General features: G+C 38.0%; 1 long non-coding RNA gene across 2 annotated transcripts in view; it reads right to left on the bottom strand.

The window, feature by feature from the left end:
• Nucleotides 1-20,074, bottom strand: part of LOC148779719 (uncharacterized) — a 39,030-nt gene that overhangs the window by 9,261 nt on the left and 9,695 nt on the right. Inside the window, exon 2 of one of the 2 annotated variants that reach the window (XR_016045065.1) lies at nt 8,580-8,806. The exons of the other annotated variant lie outside the window; for it this stretch is intronic. This is a non-coding gene — a long non-coding RNA (uncharacterized LOC148779719). Of the gene's footprint in view, nt 1-8,579; nt 8,807-20,074 lie in introns of those variants that run through there. 2 annotated transcript variants of the gene reach the window in all.

The following is a 20,074-nucleotide window of genomic DNA, read 5'->3' as shown; positions in this document are numbered from 1 at the left end:
TAGGAGTGTCTCTAGAATAATCTTTAATAGGCTGGTAACTGGGTGCCCTGGGTTTAGGTCAAAGATGATGAGAACTCATGCCATTAATGTGAGTTCCAGCAATGAGAATATCGAGGCCCTCTATGAATTTTTCAAGACTTTAAGGGCCATTACTTAGATGGTGAAGGATAATGCCGACTCCGGCTACCCTTGCCCCGGATCTGATTGATAGCGGGCTAATAGAAAGATTTAGAAGGCGAGCACCTCCGACATTCTTGGGGCACGGGGGAGTGGATAAAGCTGAGCAGTGGAGGAGATAGGTGGAAAAGATATTCGATGTTCTGTACTGCACAGATGAACAAAAGGTTAGGCTGGGAACCTTCATGTTGGAAGGGATGCTGACCACTGGTGGGGCTTAGTGAAACAATCTTGGGAAAGGTCAAGGACAATAGTAACCTAGGAAAACTTTTTTGAAGCATTTAACGAGAAGTATTTCCTTGATGCAGTGAGAGAGAGGAAAGAAGTAGAGTTTATTGAGCTGCAACAAGGGAAGTTGTCAGTGGATCAATATGCAGCCAAATTTGCTGAGCTTTCATGTTATACGCCGCATATCATCAACACCGAGGTGAGAAAGGCGAATAAGTTTGAGAGAGGCCTCATACCAAATATAAGGGGAAGGATGATATCAGCAAACCTCAAAACCTTCTCCCCTTTGGTAGAACTTGCCATGAAGATTTAGAAGGACTGTGAGGAAAGAAGGCGAAATGGGGTCAGCACAATCTGGGAACCTTGGGAGGAGGGTTCGATCACCTTCAAGGAAACGTTTTGGGGGAAGGAACAATCAGGGCAATGTGAAGATTCAAAAGACCTTCCCAGGCGACATAAGGGATAATCGGCACTCAGCTTGCCCTTACTGTGGGTTAAGCAATCATTCGATTGTTGAGTGCTATAAGAAGACAAAGTCAGGTTTCCGATGTGGTAAGCCTGGCCACTTAGTCAAAGACTGCCTGGTAAAGGGGCCAGAAAACTTATCAAAGACTCAAGGTCAGGTTTTTGCGTTCACAGAACAAGAAGCCAAGGCGTCTGCCTCTGTAATTTGAGGTACACTCTTTGTTTGTGGCATGAAAGCTAAAATTCTAATTGACCATGGATCTTTTCACCCTTTTGTTGCACGTCACTTTACATGCCACATGAATGTTAGATCGGTACTTCGTGACTTGAATTTGGTAGTATGCACACCTATGGGGGAATCCATAGAAATTGATATGGTTTATAAACACTGTGGGGTTTTGCTTGAAGGGTGTGTTCTACCTATAGATCTGATACTTTTAGACATTCAACATTTTAATATTATTTTGGGCATGGACTGGTTGTCCACACATCATGCTACAGTTAATTGTTATGATAAAACTGTAACCTTTAAACACTCAAACCAGCCTAAGTTGAACTTTGTTGGCATTAAGGATGTTCCCCCTCTACACCTTATCTCTACCCTTCGGGCTTCCCATCTGCTGGCCAAAAGATGTGTTGGGTACTTAGCCTATGTAGTAGAGAATCGGGACGTCCAATCCAAGTTAGAGGAGATCTCAGAGGTAAGGGAATACCCAAAAGTTTTTCTTGAAGAGTTGACCTCTTTGCCTCTAGTCAAGGAGGTAGAGTTTGAAATAGATGTGGTCCAAGGTCATGTGGCCATCTCTAAAGCCCCTTAAAGGATTGTCCCCACCGAATTAAAGGAGTTGAAAGAACAATTGCATGAATTGTTGGAGAAGGGGTTCATCTGACCCAGCATGTCACCTTGTGGTGTACTGGTCCTATCTGTGAAAAAGAACAATGGGTCTTTAAGACTCTGTATAGATTATAGACCGCTGAATCAGGTCACGGTAAAGAATAAGTACCCCTTGCCTAGAATTGATGCCCTTTTTTAACAGCTTCAAGGGGTCCAAGTATTTTCTAAGATTGACCTCTGGTCGAGCTATCATCAATTATGGGTCAAGAAAGAAGATGTTCTTAAGACAACATTCAGGACCCGATATGGCCACTATGAATTCTTAGTAATGCCCTTTGAGTTGACTAATGCCCTGGTTGTCTTCATGGATCTGATCAATAGAGTTTTTGGACCCTCTTTGGATGATTTTGTGGTGGTCTTTATAGATGACATTTTGGTGTATTCAAGGACCAAAAAGAGCATAAGCAGCACCTAAGAATGGTTCTCCAGACTCTGAAGTCGAAAAAGTTGAATGCTAAGTTGGATAAGAGTGATTTTTGGCTTCCTATCGTGGCCTTCCTTGGGCACGTTGTTTTTAAGGACGGGGTCACAGTATCCTTGTAAAATTGAAGCCATACTTAAGTGGGGAAGGTCGACAAATGTGACAGAGGTTCGCAGCTTTTTGGGACTGGCGGGTTACTATAGATGTTTTGTATAAGGATTTTCAAAGATAGCGCTTCCCCTGTGTCACGCCCCAAGAATTTACAATACTGATATTCCTGAGATGTGACAGTCAAAACATATATACATCTCTTGATAGGACAAATTTATAGTGGAGAATTCTTACAAAGTAACAAAAGAAAGTTTAAGCACAACTACAATATCTTCCAGAGTTGATCCTGATGAGCACTCAAAATGAAACCGCAGTTATCCTGGAAAAAAAATGTTTACCATAATTTGATGAGTTTGGCTACTCAGTAAGTGATAATCATAATCCTAAAAATAATCATGGTTGAAAGATATCAATATTTTCAAAAAGGAGATCTATTAACAGAAATGCAATAACAGTTTCACTTCAAAAAATTCGTAATTAAGTATAATTCGAATAATTAAAATACGTGCAACATTTTAGCGACAGTGCATAATTCAAAAGATTTCACAAATTACGCTACTGGCGTCTTAAGTAGGTCACCTATATACCCCATCAGCATCCTGATGGTCCACTTAATCCCTATCGACGTCTTAGATAGGTCCACTTAATCCCTGCAGGTCCACTTATTCCTTACCGACATACCAGATGAGTCCACTTAATCCTTACCGGCATACCAGATAGATCCACTTATACCTCACCGACGAACCGGATGAGTCCACTTGCATACTTAAAGTATTTCTAAATCTCTTTAAACATTCGAAAGCAGTAACGTCATGTACTCAACATATCATTGAAATTATTAATATGAATTTCACTGAAACCATTAATAATAGTCACTTTCAATAACATTTAAAAAGTCAAATATTTTGGGCTCAAATTTAGAAAGGTAGCAGTTCATGAGGACATTCTAGCATAATTGCCAATCTAGTATGTATAGAAAACTCTTATAGAAATCTAAGAGTATGGAATTATCACAATTTATGGGATGTCAATTTGCAAATAAACATTTCACAGACAATGCTATAATCAAATTTTAAAATATCAGTTTTCAAATAATAAGGCAGTCATTTGCATATGAATTTTACAATGTCTAAATATTAAAAAATAGTAGAAAGAAATCTCACAATTTTACTAAAAGCAGAAATATCACATTTATTTCTAATAATTTTACAGTATCTAAAATTTTCTAACAATAGACAAGAAAAATAAATAAATTTATTTTTAAGAATTTATAGCATTTAAAATTTCTAACATAGATAAAATATCACAATTTTACTAAAAAGATTATTTTTCAAAATAATGAAGTCACTTGCGCATAAAATTTATCTCGCCTAAAATTCATGATAATAAGCAGAAGTAATTATTTCATTTTATTTTTAAAAAGAACGGGTTATTTTTCAAAATAATGAAGTCATTTACCTAAAATATTTGAGAAGGAGCTTCCGATAAAAATTCGGCTAGAGAGAGGAGCTCACTGTGTTTGTAAGAGGGAGAGTGAGAAAGGAGTTGTTAGGCGACGTCTTATCTTTCGTCCTATTTAATTTCTTTAAAACGCCTCCATCTCATGTATGAGGTGTCGCATAATTGACCGCCTTTAACATCTAAAAACCATGTCCACTAAAGGACGTGGCAAGGCAGCAAAAGCTTAAACCAAATGAAGGTAAAAACTTTTGAAAGTAGTGATGGTCCCTAAGGACCATCATGCTTATATGGACCATCACTTATTAAAAGTTTCTTTTCTTCTTTTCTATTTTTTTTTTTTTTTTTTTTGAAAGTTTAGGATTGTTACATTCGTCCCCCCTTAAAGAAATTTAGTCCTCTAAATTTGTGTACTTGATTATTGAAAAAGATAGGAATATTTTTCCCTGATATCATCTTTTGGTTCCCAAGTCGGCTCCTCTCTTGAATGGTACTACCATTATATACGAACCAAAGGAATCTCCTTGTTGCGCAACACTTGTACCCTTCTATCCAGTATCAAAATTGGCTGTTCAATGAATGATAGGTCCTTCCTGATCGGTAATGGTTCATATTTCAAGATATGGGATGGGTCGGGTTGATATTTTCGTAGTGATGATACATGGAAGACATTATAGAGGTTTGCCAATTCGGGTAGTAAGACAAGTCTATAAGCGACACCTCCGATTCTTTCAAGGATTTCAAATGGTCCACTGTAACGTGGGCTCAGCTTTCCTTTCTTGCCAAATATCATAATGCCTTTTATTGGTGAGATCTTTAGGAAAACTCGATCACCTTCCTCAATTCAAGAGCTCTCCGTCGGTTATCGGCATAACTCTTTTGCCGACTCTGAGCTGTCTTGATCCTTTCTCGAATTAATGCTATCTTATCTGTGGTTACCTGGACAATTTCTGGCCCCAAAAGCTTTCTTTCACCAACCTCGTCCCAACATATGAGTGACCTACATTTCCTTCCATACAGGGCTTCATATGGTGCCATCTGAATACTGGCTTGGAAGCTATTATTATAAGCAAACTCAATCAGGGGTAAATGGTTATCCCAGCTTCCTGTAAAGTCAATGACACAGGCCCTCAGCATATCTTCCAAAGTTTGGATGGTCCTCTCCGATTGTCCATCAGTTTGGAGGTGAAAGGCAATGCTAAAGGTGAGTCTCGTCCCCATGACTGACTGTAGCCTAGCCCAAAATTTAGAAGTAAACCGAGTATCCCTGTCCGATACAATACTGATCAGAACTCCATGCAACCGCACTATTTCCTTAATGTACAACTGGGCCAGTCGATCCAAAGTGTACATCGTGCGAATCAACAGAAAGTGGGCAGCTTTGGTCAGTCGGTCCACAATGACCTAAATGCTATCGTGTCCTGAATTTGTTCTAGGCACGCTAGAGACAAAATCCATAGACTGTGCTCCCACTTCCACTCTGACACGGGTAATTTGCAACAACCCAGCGGGCCTTTGATGCTCAGCTTTTACTTGCTAGACCCTCAGCTTAGACACTTAGACACAAATAGTGCTGCCTCTTTTTTCATATTATTCCACCAAAAGGTTTTCGTCAAGTCCTGATACATTTTAATACTTTCGGGATGTATCGTATAACAAGAGTGATGTGCTTCTTCCAAGATAGCTTTCTTCACACTCTCATCATTTGAAACACAAACCCGACCTTTGAATCTTAGTAAATCCTTACTATATATAGAGAATTCTTCTCTCTTTCTCAGCTTCACCTCTTCCACAATTGTTATAAGCAGAGGGTCTTTCTTTTGTGTCGATCGAATCTGTTGGATTAATTGGGGTTTTGCCTTAATGTTGGCAATCATACTTATCACACCATTAATGGACGGAGCAAGATGCCAATCCACTATTTCCTCTAACAATCTCATTTTTTGGATCATTAGATGAGCTAAGACTCTTGTAGATTTTCTACTTAGAGCGTCGGCCACAACGTTAGCTTTTCTTGAATGATAATGGAATGTACAATCATAATCTTTTAAGAAATTCATCCATCTTATCTGCCTCATATTTAAATCCTTCTGAGAGAAGAGGTATTTCAAGCTCTTATGATTCGTGTATATTTCGAATTGCTCACCATAAAGATAATGCTTCCACATTTTCAAATAGAATACTATTGCAGCCAGCTCCAAGTCATGAATTAGATTTTTTTTCTCATATTCTTTCAACTGTCTGGATGCATATGCCACTACTTTCTCATATTGCATTAATACACAGCCCAAGCTTTTATGTGAAGCATCACTATAAATCACAAATCCCCCACTCCCCTCAAGAATTGTTAAAATAGGTGTCGAAGTTAATCGAACTTTTAGTTCTTGAAAACTCTCCTCACATTCACTTGTCCACTCAAATTTGACATTTTGCTGTGTCAATCGAGTTAATGGGCTTGCGATTCGAGAAAATCCTTCTACAAATTTTCAGTAATATCCTGCCAATCCCAAAATGCTTCAAACTTCAGTCACATTATTTGGTTATTTCCAATTAACAACTGCTTCAACCTTTGAAGGATCAACTGATAGACCTTCCTTTAATATGACATGTCCTAAAAATGTCACTTGTTCAAGCCAAAATTCACATTTACTAAGTTTGGGATGCACTTTTTTTTCTCTTAATATTTGCAATACCATTCTTACATGCTGCTTATGTTCCTTCTGATTCTTGGAATAAATTGAAATATCATCGATAAATACCACAAAAAATTTATCCAAAAAGGGCTTAAAGACCCGATTCATCAAATCCATAAATGCAACCGGTGCATTGGTTAATCCAAAAGGCATGACTAAAGATTCATAATAGCCATACCTTGTTTTGAAAGCTGTCTTGGGAACATCTTCACTTTTAATCTTAAGCTTATGGTATCCGGATCTAAGATCAATTTTTTAAAACACTTGTGATCCTTGTAATTGATCAAATAAATCATCAATTCTAGATAATGGATACTTATTTTTCACTGTCACTTGGTTCAACTATCTATAATCGCTACACAATCTCATGGTCCCATCTTTCTTTTTAAAAAACAGTACCGGAGCACCCCAAGGTGACACATTGGGCCTGATAAAACCTTTATCTAATAATTCTTCCTATTGTTGTTTAAGTTCCTTAAGTTCTGTAGGTGCCATTCTGTAAGGTGCCTTAGAAATTGGGGCTACCCTTGACAATAGTTCAATAGATAATTCAATTTCCTTGTCAGGCGGTAATCCTAGCAATTCTTCAGGAAAAACGTCGGGAAATTCTCGGATAACCGGAGTGGTATCCGAATTTATCTCTTTCTTCCTATCTTCTTTGATATAGACAAGAAAGCCTTGACACCTTTTTCGAAGGAGGCGCTTAGCTCCAATACAGGAGATTAAATATGATGGGGAGTCTTCTTTGATACCATTGAAGTAAAATACTGGTTGATCCGGAATACTAAAGGTAACCATTTTCTCGTAACAATCAATACTTGCATGGTATGCAAAAAGCCAATCCATGCCTAAGATTACATCAAAATCTTGAATTTTTAGGAGTATTAAATCAACCAATAGTTCATTTTCTTCTATCTTCATTACACAGGATTTGTATACTATGCTGGTGTCACTTGAATTTCCCATCGATGTGGCTACCTTTAAAATGTATTCTAATTGTTCTGGTTCTGCCTTTAAGTGACATGCAAAGTGTCGTGACACAAATGAATGAGTAGATCTAGGATAAAAAACATGAGCTACTTTTTGGAAGATAGTAAGAATACCTTGAATCACTGATTTTAAGGCCTGAGCGTCTTGCTAGGTGATCACAAATACTCTTCGCTTCATCTGAGGCTTTTGAGCTATTTCTCCCTGCTTTGGAAGCTGTTGCATCTGTAGGCTAAGACATTCTCTAATCTGGTGCCCCAATTTTGCACATTTAAAATAGGCTCCAGTATTCCAATAACAAGGGCTCGATCCATGCTTTTTCCCACATTTTTTACATGGTTATATTGGGTTTTAAAATGGCAAGGGCCTTGGTTTCTTGTTTGCCCTTTCAAACTATTGTCGATTAGATGGTGTGGGTCTAACCTGACTTTTCTGAATTTCATCTTTTGGTTTTTTTTGACAATTTGGGCTCGATCCACTATTTCAGCATAAGTCCTCAATTTTAAGACTGATATTCTGCTTCTAATAGCCGGTCTGAGACCCCTTTCAAATTTTTTCACCTTTCTTGTCTCATTGTTAATCATATGTGGTACAAACCTGGCCAATTCAGTATACTTGGCCTCGTACTGTGCTACTGTCCGGTTTCCTTGGATTAATTCCAGAAATTTCATTTCTTTTTGGTCTCGAATAAAATCTGGGAAATACTTTTTATTAAATGCCTCCAAAAATACTTCCCAAGTCAAGGGTTTATTTTCTTTGACCAATACTCTTTTTCCCGTTTGCCACCAATGTTGTGCTTCACCTTCTAACATAAAAGTTGTCAAGGCCACCTTCCTATCATCAGGACATTGCATTACCTCGAATATTTTCTCTAATTGTGTAATCCATCCTTTGGCTTCCAGTGGGTTCACAACACCCTTAAAAGAAGGTGGGTTCAATTTCTTAAATTGTTCGATCTTACTCCCACCATTTCTCGCAACTGACTGCCTGGGTGGATTGTTGTTTTCTATCTGATATTGCATTAAAGCAACTATATTTTCCAAGGCTTTGTAAATTCCTTCCATATTAGCTTCAGCTATTCTGGATCTTGACTTCGTCCCGGTCTGTACACAATAAATGTGATTTTAAGTACATTCTTTTTAAATTTCGTAAGAATCTTAAACCTATTGCTCTGATACCATAATTGTCATACCCCAAGAATTTACAATACTGATATTCCTGAGATGTGACAGTCAAAACATATATACATCTCTTGATAGGACAAATTTACAGTGGCGAATTCTTACAAAGTAACAAAAGAAAGTTTAAGCACAACTACAATATCTTCCAGAGTTGATCCTGACAAGCACTCAAAATGAAATCGCAGTTATCCTGAAAAAAAAATGTTTACCATAATTTGATGAGTTTGGCTACTCAGTAAGTGACCATCATAATCATAAAAATAATCATGGTTGAAAGATATCAATATTTTCAAAAAGGAGATCTATTAACAGAAATGCATTAACAGTTTCATTTTCAAAAATTCATAATTAAGTATAATTCGAATAATTGAAATGCGTATAACATTTTAACAGCAGTGTAGAATTCAAAGGATTTCACAAATTACCCTACTGGCGTCCCAAGTAGGTCACCTATATACCCCATCAGTGTCCTGATGGGTCCACTTAATCCCTATCAGCTTTCCAGATAGATCCACTTAATTCCTGCAGATCCACTTATTCCTCACCGACATACCGGATGAGTCCACTTAATCCCTACCGGCGTACCGGATAGGTCCACTTATACCTCACCGGCGAACTGGATGAGTCCACTTGCACACTTAAAGTATTTCTAAATCTCTTTAAATCAATGGTTTAAAAAGCGGATCGGTGACCCAGATCGGCCCCCTCAAAAACCGATCCAAATCGGCGAATCGGCGATCCGGATCGAGAATCGGCTGAATCGGTCGGATTAAAGCTTCAAAAAAATCAGAAAAAATTATTAAAATTCATTATAAATGTTGTTTTTTTGGAATCCAATAAGAAATGATGGTACTACATTATTAACTTTCATTTTTTTCATCAATTTGTGAATATTGAGATGCTTTTTCCCTGTATAAACTTATGTTGACCATTAAATTTACATCACACAAAAGAAATCATAGAATTATCATGGATTAATTATATAATCATATATGGACTACAATAAAGAATTGACTAAATCGATGAAAATTTGGCCACTAAATTCTTGAATGGGCAGAAAACCCTAATCCGCTAAAAAAACCCAAATTATTACAACCTAACTAGCTATAATATTATATACCAACAATCCTTTATAATTATTTTATTATATAAATAATAACAAATCCAAAATATTTTGTAATATCATCTAATTTAAAATGTATTATTGACAACTGTAAGAAAAATAGTACGCTACATGATTTATAATACAAAACTTAATAAATAAACTAAAAGATTTGGTTATCAATGTAGAAATTATTAGAATACGTATCAATTTTCTTTAATTTTTTAGGTTTCTAGAATAAATTAGTGGAAGAGATTGTTAGTAGAAAGAGAGAGATTTCAAATGGCCTCATTGTATGAATCCTATCTTTAAATTAATATTACTAAATTTATGTTAAAGACCATCTTGTTATAAAAATAAAAAATATAATTAGACCATTTATTCCTAGGTTGTATGAAGAAAATACCTTTTATTTTTTTGACAAGAAATACTTATTGTGTTATCTTTTATTTTTTTTCACAAGAGAAATATGATACTTGTTGATTATCTTTGTTTTTTTTTTTTGACAAAAGAAGAAGATAGTGTACTACATTTTTTTTTGCTTGTTGTATTACTTTTTATTTTTTTTACAAGAAAAATAAAAAAATGATGCTGTCAAAGTACATTTTATTTTTTTATACCTTTTGTTTTATTTTATTTGCAAGAAATACTTAATATATTACCTTGTATTTTTTTGAAAAATAAAAAAATATTGTTTTATCTTTATCTTGAAAAGCCTTTTATTTTATATTTTTTCTATTTTTTTACAATAGTATTGTTTGCCTTTGTTTATTTTTTTGACAACAAATTGTATGTTTTTTGCGAGAAAAATAAAAAAATGTTGTATTTATCTTTATCTTGAAAAGCCTTTTATTTTATATTTTTTCTATTTTTTTACAACAGTATTTTCTACCTTTGTTTATTTTTTTGACAACAAAATTTTTTTTGTATTTTTTGGTTGTGCGCTAAGAGGTTCGAACTCAAAAAAAAAAAAAAAATTTGTTGTGCGCTAAGGGGTTTGAACTCAAAATATTTTTTGGTGTTCGTTATGGGGTTTGAAATCAAGACATACACCCAAAATTCGGTGTTGTCAACCAACATAGCCACATCACCACATGTGATTCTTCTAACTTCCATAATAATATATATTCAATGATATTGCTTTAGTGACTTTTTGTGGGAATTATCCCATATTGAAGAATGAGTGTTCCTTGGTTCTCTATAAAGTCATGTGTATTAGATTTCTTGTTGCGAGTGTAGAAACGTGATGGAGGCAATTGTGAGATGAGTTGCCACGTGTCACTTTCGTGCGATGGCCACATGTCACTCATGTGAGGCCTGAACCGGTGCACGTGTGGGAGTGTGTGTGGCACGTGTGACACGTACACACGTATGAAGGCTAGAATCAGGAGGGAACCGGCTAGAACCGGGTGGGAACTGCTAGAACCGGTTGGGAACCGACGGTTCTGCTCTAGAACAAGGCGATTCTTGGTTTTGTGCCGGAACCGGCACGGTAAGTACTGATTCCCGAGTTGAACCGGGCGAGTCCGGTTTGACTCGGCATTTTTTTAAACACTGCTTTAAACATTCGAAAGCAGCAATATCTTGTACTCAACATATCAGTGAAATTATTAATATGAATTTCACTGAAACCATTAATAACAGTCACTTTCAATAACTTTTTAAAAATAACTAGTCAAATATTTTGGGCTCAAATTTAGAAAGGTAGGAGTTCGTAAGGACATTCTAGCATAATTGCCAATCTAGTATGTATAGAAAGCTCTTATAGAAATCCAAGAATACGGAATTATCACAATTTATAGGATGTCAATTTGCAAATAAATATTTCACAGACAAGGCTACAATCAAATGCAAAGATATCAATTTTCAAATAATAAGGCAGTCATTTGCACATGAATTTTACAATGTTTAAATATTCAAAAACAGTAGAAAGAAATTTCACAATTTTACTAAAAGCATAAATATCACATTTATTTCTAATAATTTTATCGTATCTAAATTTTTCTAACAATAGACAAGAAAAATAAATAAATTTATTTCTAATAATTTACAGCATTTAAAATTCCTAACATAGATAAAATATCACAATTTTACTAAAAAGATTACTAAAATAATGAGGTCACTTGCGCCTAAAATTTATCGCGCCTAAAATTCATGATAATAAGCAGAAGTAATTATTTCATTTTATTTTTAAAAAGAACGGATTATATCTCAAAATAATGAAGTCACTTACCTAAAATATTTGAGAAGGAGCTTTCGATAAAACTTCGGCTCGAGAGAGGAGCTTACTGTGTTTGTAAAAGGGAGAGAGAGAAAGGAGTTGTTAGGCGACGTCTTATCTTTCGTCCTATTTAATTTCTTTAAACGCCTCCATCTCATGTATGAGGTGTCGCGTAATTGACCGCCTTTAACACTTGAAAATGACGTCCACTAAAGGACGTGGCAAGGCAGCAAAAGCTTAAATCAAATGAAGGTAAAAGCTTTTGAAAGTAGTGATGGTCCCTAAGGACCATCATGCTCATATGGACCCATCACTTATTAAAAGTTTCGTTTTCTCTTTTTTTTTTTTTTTTTTTTTTTTTTTTTTGAAAGTTTAGGATTATTACACCCTGACTCGCCTAACCCAAAAAGAATTGAAATTTGTGTGGTCAGATAATTGTAAGAAAGGTTTTCAAGAACTGAAAAGGAGATTGACTACGGCCCTGATATTGACCTTACAAGGGAACGAGGATTTTGTGGTTTGCACTGATGCTTCTCATAAGGGACTTGGATGCGTGCTGATGCAGTGAGGGAATGTCATAGCTATGCCTTCAGACAGTTAAAGCCGTACGAACAAAATTACTTAACTCCGGACTTGGAACTCGCAGCTATAGTATTCGCCCTGAAAATCTGGAGACATTACCTCTATTAGGCCCAATTTGAGGTATTTACAGATCATAAGAGCCTCAAGTACTTATTTTCTCAGAAGAAATTGAATATGAGACAAAGAAGAGGAATGGATCTATTGAATGATTATGAATATACCATCAATTACCACCCGGGCAAGACTAATGTGATAGCAGATGCTTTAAGTAGGAAGCCCATGGTATCAGTGACCCATCTAATGGTTCTAGAGATAAGAGTGGAGCCCTAGCTCTTTCAACAGATCTGAATGGCACAAAAGGAAGATCCTCAACTTATGACAATTCTCAAAGAAATAATGTTGAGAAGAAAAGATGATTTCTCTGTGAGCAGTGATGATCTATTAAGATTTAAAGATCGGGTATATGTTTCGAATGATGAGAATGTAAAAAGGGCTATTTTGGAAGAAGCACACCACTCCTGTTATACGGTACACCCAAGAAGCACTAAAATGTATCAGGACCTGAAGAAAACTTTCTAGTGGAATAACATGAAGAGGGAAGTGGCACGGTTTGTTTCTAAGTGCTTGACATGTCAACAAGAAAAGGCTAAACATCAAAAACCCACGGGACTATTACTGTCCTTGCCGGTATGATAGTGGAAATGGGAACACATTACTATAGACTTTGTCTCCTGCTTACCTAGAGTGGGTACCGGACACGATAGTATTTGGGTCATTGTGGACCGACTAACCAAAGCTGCCCATTTCTTACCAGTCCGCACAACCTATACCTTGGACAAATTGGCCCAATTATACCTTAAAGAGATAGTGAGGTTGCATGGAATACCTATTAACATCGTGTCCGACAGGAACACTAGATTTACCTCAAGATTTTGGAATAGTCTGCAATCAGCTTTGAGGACAAGACTCACCTTTAGTACTGCATTTCACTGCCAGACTGATGGCAGTCAAAGAGGACCATTTAGACCCTGAAGGATATGTTGAGGGCTTCTGTCACCGATTTTAAAGGAAGCTGGGATGACCATCTACCTCTGATAGAATTTTTCTATAACAACAGCTTCCACGCCAGTATTCAGATGACACCTTTCGAAGTCTTGTATGGGAAGAAGTGCAGATCACCTGTATATTAGGATGAGGTCAGTGAAATGAGGCTGTTAGGGCCAAAAATTGTTCAAGCGACTTCAAAAAATATTACCTCGGTTCGATAGAGGCTCAAGACTGTTCAGAGTCAGCAAAAGAGTTACGCTAAAAAATCGAAGGAGAGACCTCAAGTTTGAGGTTGGTGACCGGGTTTTCTTAAAGGTATCGCCAACTAAGGGCATTATGGGCTTCGACAAGAAAAGAAATTTGAGCCCACGTTTTATTAGACCCTTTGAAATTCTAGAAAAATTTGGAGTTGTGGCATATCGACTTGCCCTACCACCTGAGTTGGCAAACATTCATGATATTTTTCATATGTCATTGTTAAGAAAATACCAGCCTGAGCCGTCCCATGTTTTGAAGTATGAACCAATGTCGATCAGAGAATATTTGACCTATATTGAGTAACCGATTGATATACTAGACAAGAGAGTGCAGGTGTTGCGTAATAAAGAAATTCCTCTGGTCCGTATGTTGTGGCAGTATCATTCAAAAGAAGAATAGACATGGGAACGAGAAGACCAAAACTAGGATAAGTAACCCCATTTATTTGATTAGCTGAAACACGATTTTGGGAATTAAATATTTTTAAGGGGGGGATGATGTAAGGACCGAGATTTTCCCAGCATGGTGGAAGGAGGGAAAGAAAGAGTGTCACGCTCGGCAGTGTGAAGATGCGCATCAGCTAGAGCACGTGTGGCAGTAAGAAGAAGGACGTGTGCGGCGGTAAGAAGAAGGACGTGCGTGGCGGTAAGAAGAAGGATGCATGTGGCTGTAAGAAGGGGAAAATGTAAGACGACAAGGAGAAGAAAATAGAATGAAGATGAGCGCGATAGCGAGATGCGCGCAATAGTAAGCGTGCTCGGCAATGAACTCGCTCGACGGTAAGACGAGAAAGAAAAATGAGCGCACACGGAAGTAAGAAGAAGCAAAAAAAGAGTGTCGTCGTGCACAACATCGCTTAGCCATGCATGCCCCTAAGGTGCCATTTGTCCTCTGCATGCTATACCGCTCGCCATGTGTCCCATTTGTATGAAAATATGAGTGCCACCTGGCCAACCCAAGCTGCCACCTCCCATCCTTGAGATATATAATCCTTTCTCTCTCTTTCCCCCATGCCATGCTCATTTCTCACCCTCGAAAGCCAAATTCCAGTCCTTTCAAGCCATTGTGGGAGAACGTGGGGTAAACTTGCAGAGGGACTGTGTGAGGGATTTGGGGACACCATTGCACACCAGGTAAGTGGATCAAACACATTGCATGTCTTTAGTTATGAAAGCATGAAAATAAGCATGAGGCTAAGCTTGAGTATACCTGCAAATTTTGAAAAGAAATGTGGTTGCACGTGCCATGTTTTTTCAGGAAATTAGGCCTTCAATTGCATGACAAAATGAGCACTGAAATTCTTCTTGTTGGCCATGAAAATTCGTGAAATAGTGTTCCTATGCATCTAATGTAAGATGAAAAAGGTTTCGTGTTGATAACTATCATAAATTGAAAGTATTTGATTGTTCTTTGAGATGTAACATGACTACACTATAAACTTCTATGGAAATTGCATGCTTTTGTAATGAACTTTTGACTAGTCAAATGATATCCAAATGGCTCCAAATCACCTCCATTTGAAATATACATGTGTCTACTTTGATTTTGATGCCTAAGCTCAGTTGAAATTCTTTATAAGTTGGAAGCTATGATTCAATTTGTGAGAGTATGTCACTATTATCAAATTTCAGCAGATTTCAGAATTTTCATTCCTGTTGCCCTGAGATTTTGACTGAAACAAGGTCCAAATGATTTCAAACCACCTCCATTGGGAAGATATGTGTGCTTACTCAAAAATTGGTTTGGAAACCATATCAAAATTTCGTAAAGATTGAAACTCATGCCATTGTTTATGGAAATATGTTACTGTAAGAAATTGCAGAAATTTCAAAACTGTAGTCCTTGTTGCACTGAACTCTTGATTGATCAAATGATTCTCAAATAGCATCAAATGTCTTCTGATTTAAAGAAATATCTATGTCCATTTCAAGTTGACGTTGAAATTGAGTTGAAATTTCTTATGAAACTGATACTATGCCTTCTTTCTCATATGTATATCACCAATGGGAATGGCTGTGAATCCTAAATCGTTGTATGATTCATAAAATGTTGTGCAGTGATTCTTATGTTTCTAAATAAAGCTTAACTCCTTCATAAAGAAACAGAAATTATTTGTCATGAGGCATTGAATATATATATTTATGATATTGTGATACTTATCACTATATAATGGGACACCCATTAGTAGTGGGATACTGTTATGATATGACTCTGCTACTGACCACTACGCAATGGGACACCCATTGGTAGTGGGATACTGTTATGATATGGATGTGATACTGACCACTATGCAATGGGACACCCATTGGTAGTGGGATATTGTTATGATATGACTAAGATACTGATCACTACATAATAAGACACCCATTAGTAGTGAGACACTGTTATGCTATGACTATGATATTAACTACTATGCAATGAGACACCCATTGATAATGGGATATTGTTATGATATAATTGTGATACTGACCACTATGCAATTGGACACCCATTGGTAGTGGGATACTGTTATCATATGACTGTGATACTGACCACTATGCAATGGGACACCCATTGGTAGGGGGATACTGTTATGATAAGAAAGTTATGTTGGCAATTATGATCTTACCCCGACCCCAATGATAGGATTAGGGCCGGGATGTGAATGTGAATAATAGGGAGGGTCGCGCCCCCTGAATTTATATGGGCACTATGCATTGGGTCACCTAATGGTAGTGTAACGACCTCTCGCATGAAAGCATAAAGAGAGGTTCGTGTCTTGCAAGGCCACACCGCCTATCAAAAACCCCAATGCGCACTGGAGATTTTGTGCGTGAGTAAGAACATTACAAAATGGGACACCCATTTGTCATTGTCTTCCCTCTTGAATGAGGGTAGAAGTCCCAAGTTACAAGGTTGGCTTGGCTTGATCTCCCATTCGGGAGTAGGCAAAATCTAGCTTCTGACTGAGTGCATTATGTTTCATGTATGAGTTTCTGACCTGTTACTGTGATAAGAGATGAAGCAGTTGCAGCTCATGCAATGTGTAATGTTTTGATATCAGAACCCTACTCCTTACATTGCTAAGGAATTGTGAGGCATGACTCCACTTTTTGATACTTGTATAAATTGTGGGTACTGTCTATAATTATCATTATTTATAGGCCGGAATACAATGGTGTTGATCTACTTACTGAGCTTTTAGTTCATCCCTTTTATTTTCATCTATGTAGAGCGATAACTTCTTACTCTTGAGAACGGGCAGCTAGATATCTGTGGCAGGGGATTGAAGCTCGGTGCTTAACAAAGCAACTTCTTGACAGTAGGTGTTTGGTGGCAGTGCCACAGAGTTGTTTTGATGAAATGTTGTAATCTTGTCTTCAGGCTTGTAGTGCCTTCAACATATTTAATTAAAAGAATTTCTTTGAGAATGTATATGTATAATATGGTTTTTTGCTGTTCAGTTTTATTGGTGTTTGGTGGATGGGTTTTATTTTTCTTTCATGGTTTGCTTTGATTCCGTATTTCTAAACGAGTTGAGCCACTCCCACTTGAGTAGCGTTCATCACCTCTGGTTGCGATCCCGCACGCTGTCGCCCCTAGCATGTTCAGTAGGGGTCAGGGGACGAGGTCGTGATATTACTCTTAGTCGTTCATATTGTGAGAAGTAAAAGGTGTTGTGGTAGAATTTTGAGAGTTTATTTGTTTAGGTTGTTCACGAGTTCGAAATGGTATGTTCAAAATGATGCATCTACCAGCGATGGACTCTTGTATAAATGTTTTGAAACTTCCACACTAAGGTATCTCGTGTCCCCACACTAGGTGGAATGGGCACTAGAGATTTTTAATACATTGAACCTGATTTTTGGGTTGTCTTACAGATAGTGGCGTGATCAACTCTTTTAATGCTAACATCGCAAAAAGGTCTAGAAGAAGATCATATCGTACTTCTTTAGGTCGCAAGGTGGTACTTGCTCTTCTTTAACAGTGACCACATGTGAAGCCGCCTCAATCTCGAAATCCTTTCTGAGACTTTCTAAATTAATTTGACCTTAACATCTGATGATATGCATAATAATTTATGTGATTGGCAAACGCGACTTGATTCGATTCTTTGGTTCAGGAAGAACTATCATGCCTTGTTCCAACAACATCTTTAAGAGGGTTGGTACCTAGGCCTTGTGAAAACTGCACTATTTGTTCAAATTTTAGTCGAATTGTTTAGATCGGTATAGGTTTTGTGGAAGGGGAACCCGGCTTTAACCTTGCGGCTGAAGGTGCTATTGTTGGGGTTCTCCTTGTTCCCTGACCGGCAATATTCCCCAAGAAGTTTCTAAGTCTTGAGAGGGGCGACATTAGATAAGAGTTTGGGGAGAGTGGGTGTGGCTGTAGTCACTGCACTAACCATGTTTCTCTACTGGCTAGCATGAGGGTTGGGTTTGGTGAAGTTTCACCCTTAACCTTCCCCTGAGGTCTGAGTCCTACCATGATGCTTAAGTAGGCTCTTAATGTTTACTGCCTTGGATATCATGTCTGAGAATGTGATGGGATTTGAAGTTTCAACGTGAAGATAAATCTCCCTTTTCATGTTTCTAATACATGTTTGCACATCATCAATCTCAGCCATGAGATTGCTTTGGTATAGCGTGAGATGCCTCCATCTTTGGATATATTCATTAACTGGTTCGTCTATTCCTTGGGTCATCGTGAGAAGTTCTATGGCTTGAACTTCTCGCTCTACTTCATAGAAACACTTGTAGAATAAGTGTTCCATTTCTTCCTAGGAATGAATAGAGCTTGACCGCAAACGAGCATACCACTTGAAGGCAGGCTCAGACAAAGTTTTTACAAACTATCGAAGAAGCAGTCTGGAATCGGAAGCTGACTCTTGACACACCGACACGAAGTGTGCCACATGTTATTGAGGTGAGTCAGTTCCATCAAAGACAGGCAATCTTCCTTTTTGGTAACCCAAGGGGAGTGGAATTTGATCAATAAAAGGTGGATAAGGATTCTTGTAGTGAATATTTTCTTAGGGCGTTGAAATCCATAAGCCTTGAATACTTTGATTGATCATATTTAGAATGTCCTATTGGGTAACTGCTAGGGGAGTATCTTGAGAGGCCATATTAGTTTGGCCATCGGGAAAGACAGTGGGAATTGGAGGTCTTGAAACTTAAGGCATGGGAGGAGGCGGATGTCTCCTTTCTTCTTCTTCGAAATGGGGCTCAAAGGGGAGAATTTGCCTCTTGGTGCGATGATGCCTGGATTGGTCTAGAATTTTCGAGCCCTTTGAGAGCCATTAGATCTTTAGGTCCTTCGCCCTCTTGGCTTATCACCATCACATCAGCTCATTTATCCGAACTGAGTGATTCAGAGGTAGGGTTAATCTTGGTTCTCTTCATGCCCCGATCTGGCGATCCAGGCAATAGGCGTTTAGGTTCATATTGTCCTAACTAAATCTGGGAATCCCTAGATGCTCGGGTGATCTTTGGCTCTTGACGGCCTTGGGGCCATGTTTCCGGTACACTTGGCAAATGATGCCATGGGGCCATCGTTCAATTTTGATGGGCTCATGATGGCCTTAGGGCCATATCTCCCTTAGTGGCTCGTGACGGTCTTGGGGCCACATTTCATATGAGCTTGGGTCATCGTCTTGCATTTGTATGACGCAGCAGTGAACGATATCACTCGTTTCAGGTTCTACCACAGTTTGCAATGGATAGAACAAGTTTTGCTTTAGTAAGTCTTCTAAAGTTGAATATTCCTCTTTGTTTTTCTTGAGTGGCACCTTCACCCCTTTATTTTGTTTGATTTGCAAACTCCAGTAAATTTTCTCCCATAATTGGAACTGGCTTTGACGTCCTGATTGATTGGCTTGTCTCAAAGAGATGAGAGTGAAGTCAACCAATTCGGACAACGTGTGATGCCCTGGAAGGAGGGAGGTGGGAGTCGATTTTGGAGGTTTGGGTTTGCTTGAAGAAGGGAGGGGCTTCTTTGTCAGCTTCGAGGGCGTCATCTTGCCCCGAGTCCAGCCTTGAGGGCATCATCTTGCCCCGAGTCCAGCCTCGAGGGCTAGCTCGTGCATATGAAAAAGAAGGAGTAGACAAGATAGTACTCGAAGGGAATTTCTTTGAGTACCATGTAGTCATGGGTTTCGGGTTAATGAGGGCACGTGCAATTAGCCCTTCCCCATGTACCCAGCAACAATATTGGACATGCATGTATAAGTATTTGGGGTGGTTTGTGAACCAGCCCCTAGTGAGGTG

Source organism: Amborella trichopoda, chromosome 11, assembly GCF_054954075.1.
Source record: "Amborella trichopoda isolate Santa Cruz 75 chromosome 11, AtrichopodaSantaCruz75HAP2 v2.0, whole genome shotgun sequence".
Lineage (NCBI taxonomy): Eukaryota > Viridiplantae > Streptophyta > Magnoliopsida > Amborellales > Amborellaceae > Amborella > Amborella trichopoda.
The sequence above is the reverse complement of the archived record's forward strand: the minus strand, read 5'-3'. Positions and strand labels throughout refer to the sequence as shown.